This window comes from Fundulus heteroclitus, unplaced genomic scaffold, assembly GCF_011125445.2.
Source record: "Fundulus heteroclitus isolate FHET01 unplaced genomic scaffold, MU-UCD_Fhet_4.1 scaffold_512, whole genome shotgun sequence".
NCBI classification, from domain to species: domain Eukaryota; kingdom Metazoa; phylum Chordata; class Actinopteri; order Cyprinodontiformes; family Fundulidae; genus Fundulus; species Fundulus heteroclitus.
Window position 1 is genome coordinate 48,347 of NW_023396937.1, and position 3,835 is coordinate 52,181.

Consider the following 3,835-nt stretch of genomic DNA (forward strand, 5'->3'; position numbering starts at 1 on the left):
AGAAAGCTTCTCATTTACAGCAACACTTGATTTAGCCTACATCTAATCTTTAGCCAATAGGAGAATCAAAATCTCCTTACTTTTTTTCGGGTCGACCCTGTTTTGCTGTAAGTGATTACTTCTTCGTGCCCAAATTCAAAATGTTCCTCCATTTTAACGTCAAAATCCGGGTCACGGCTAACCAAATTGTGATATTTTTATTATTGGCCTAATCCTGCTTCGCTACTAAAGGCCCATTTTTACCCCGGTTTAAGATTTGACAATAAAATAAGGAATCATTGATCAGAGGTAGAACGGTTTAAATACATATTTAATTCATAGAAATTAAATATGGAGACAGAGTTACATACCATTACAAGATGTTGTTCTCACCGGTGGATAAGTCTGTCTGTCTGAAGTAAGTTTTACCAAGACATTCCTTTTATCAACTTTAAAACTCCTCCTGCAAGCTCAGAGGGAGGATGACTGACCCCCTCTCCTGCTGACCACCCCCTCAGGGCAATAAAACTCCATGTTTATCTTACGCTGGAGCAGGAAAGGACAGACCCAACTCTGCTTTCCTCAGTAATCCCAACTAAGATATATTTTTAATTCTCAACACCATGATCCCACCACTGCCTTAGACAAGTAAAATCACCCTTTCTTTGTCTAAAAACAGTCCAAAAATAACTTAAAGCTTCTCTAAAACTACGATCATGAGTTAAAGCCAGATTAAAATGCCAGTAGGCGCTTTTAGGTAAAATGTTTGTGATAAAACATTCCCTAAAAGCAAAGAGTGGTCTGTAAAAGCTACTGGTAAAATCTGACATGCTTTAAACACATTAAAATGATATTTAAAACAATAAAAACGGTCAATACGTGCTAAAGAGAGGTGGTTTTCTTTACTGTGGGACCAAGTGTACTGTCTGGAGCCTGTGTGCATCCTCCTCCACACGTCCACCAGGCCGTGAGACGAGACAAGCTTCTGCATGGCTTGCTGGGAAGCTTGGTGAGGCTCTTTATGATTCCGGTCTAACAATTCGTTTTCTGTACAATTAAAATCCCCACCTATAAAAACATAATCATCAAACCCGCAATCTCCCAACCTCTCCCCAATTTTCTCTAAAAAACGCTTCCTCTCTGCACCGACGTTAGGAGCATAAATATTGATAAAAACCACGTTAAAATGGTCAAACTGAGCTTTTACTAAAAGACACCTTCCCTGGACGATACTTTCTACATTAAAAGAGTTCGGGGTGAAAGCTGAGGAAAAGAGGAGGCCCACCCCAGAACTCTGGGAGGTGCCGTGGCTAAAAAAAGCTTCTCCCTTCCATTCCTTGCGCCAGTCTGCTTCATTGTTAAGATCACTGTGCGTCTCTTGTAAAAATAAAACACTAATTCTTTTCTGTTTTGCTATTTCATAAATCATGGTGCGTTTAACAGCCTCCCTAGCTCCATTAACATTTAAAGAAGCTATTTTAAAAGTATCCATGTTGGGTAAAAGGCTAAAAACAACACCACAATAAAATACGCACAATAAAAATAATAAGAAGTTAGTGATCATCATTCTATTCAAAATTGTTTTCTCACTTTTCCCATAATTTTCTTTAGTCTAAAAACCTCCTGATCAGAAAACCCAGACTCTTCTTTTCTTCTAATATAATATCTCGCAGAAAAATAAAATATTTTTAAATTGGGAAATATTTTCTACTTTTATCCCTCTAAATCCTTTTGTTTCCCTGGAGAAAATGATTAAAAGATCAACAGGATAGGTGCCTCTGCACTGCTACCCTGTGACAGAGACACCTCACTGCTGTCAGACAGCTCACCCTCACTGTCGCTGCTGTCTGACACATCTTTCTCTCTGTGGTCAGCTTGCTGACCTGCTTACTGCTTGAACAGCAGACATCAATTTTTCCTTTTACTGCCGCCTTTTAAAATCATTGGAACCTCTTGCTCCATCAACTGCCTTGCGGAGCCCCTCGCCTTCTCCTCCCATCATGGAACCACCACCCAGACCTCCACCATAGGGAGCCACCACATGCTCCTCCACACTCACCTCCCCTCCACCTGTCATCGCCTCACCTTTCCCTCCCTGCTCTCCACACACACCAGTCTCACCCTCCTGCTCTCCACACACACCAGTCACCTCACCACCAGTCTCACCCTCCTGCTCTCCACACACACCAGTCACCTCACCACCAGTCACACCCTCCTGCTCTTCACACACGCCATCCTGCGCATCTCACCCTGATTCTCACTTCCTCAACCAGTCACACAGTTTCCCCAACCACCACACACCACCGTGCTGCCCTCACTCACCACACAATCACTCCTTTGTGGATCAGATGTTTCATCCACAGTTTTCTCCTCCACTAAACTCTCCTGCTGGTCTCCAGCGACCGGAGCCGACGCCACGGCTTCCTCCGCGGTTACGCTGGAGTTCCCCGCAGCGCCAGACTCCTCCACCGCGGCAGGAGCTCCAGCCTCGCCGGACACACCCACCTGCTCCCCGGCTGCTGCTCCGCGGAGCTCGACGGAGCCGCCCCGGCTCTGTTTGGACACGATTTTATCAAATGTCCCTCCTGTCCACAGCCGAAGCACTTCATGCCGGATGAGGTGGCGAACAAGACGTAGTCAAATTCGTCCACTCTCACCCGGAAACGCAGGTTTAGCTCCTCGTCACGGTTGTTGAGGATCATGAAGAGTTGTCTCCGGTGGGAGACAACATACTTCAGCAAAGGTGATTTACACCCCGACAGAATCTTTTTAACGGGGGAAACCACCTTTCCCTGACGAGAGAGCTCTTTAACGAGGAACTCGTCGCTGATGAACGGAGGGACATTCGATAAAATCACCCTGGTAGCGGGCTGCGTGAGCGGCGACACCTGAAGGAACGAGCCGTTCACAGAAATGCCCGACTCCACCAACAGGTTCGCTGCTCAACCCGCTCAACAAACAACACTTGATGGAACCATGACCAATCACCTCACCCACCGCCAAACAAACGTCCTCCACGCTGCACGGAGACCCGGCACCCACCTTGATGCCGTTCCTCCGTGTCAGCGCGGAGAAGACGCCAGAACCACCACCCACCACCATGGCGTTCAAGACGCCGACCTGCCGCCGGGCAAAACCCGACGGCCACCAAACCCCACAAACCCACCAAAAAAACCCTAACAACCAAAATAAAACAACTATATACACAATATATACACTCACCCAGTGAAAAAGGACAGAAAAAAGTAAGAAAAACCACTCAAACAGAGTTTTCTCACGCGCTCTCTCTTCCGCTCCTTCACTCACACTCCTCCCACACGAAGAAGAAGAAGAAGAAGAAGGAGAAGAAGAAGAAGAAGTGAGAGCAGCAGCAGCAGCAGCAGCAGCAGTCACCTCCACACAGGCTCTGCTTCCTTGCTGAACATCTCCAAGCAACACGTTTCCTCAGCTGTGCTGTTAGGATGCTGCTCTGAAACATCTCAGGAGGACAGGACACTTGGAGACACTTTGGAGAGGAGATCTCCTGGAATCAGACTCACCTAAAGCTGCTGAGAGCCTCAACATCTCCAGATCCTCAGCAGACTGAGCTGAGCTGCTGACCAGTCTGCTGAGCAGAACTTTACTGGACCTGCAGCTCTGACTGGGATCTTCTTCCACTTTGGCTTTCAGCACAAACATCAGCAGAAGATTGCCAGAAATCACCCATGAAATCAATCTTTTCTGGGACTCCAAGCTGGGAGAAAGTCAAGCTGACTGTGGCAACATTTGCTGAACACTTGCAGATGATTTCAGGGAGAAAATGATGGCCGTAGAAGCAGGACTGAATGTTTTAGCTCAGTGTAGAAAGAAAGAAAGA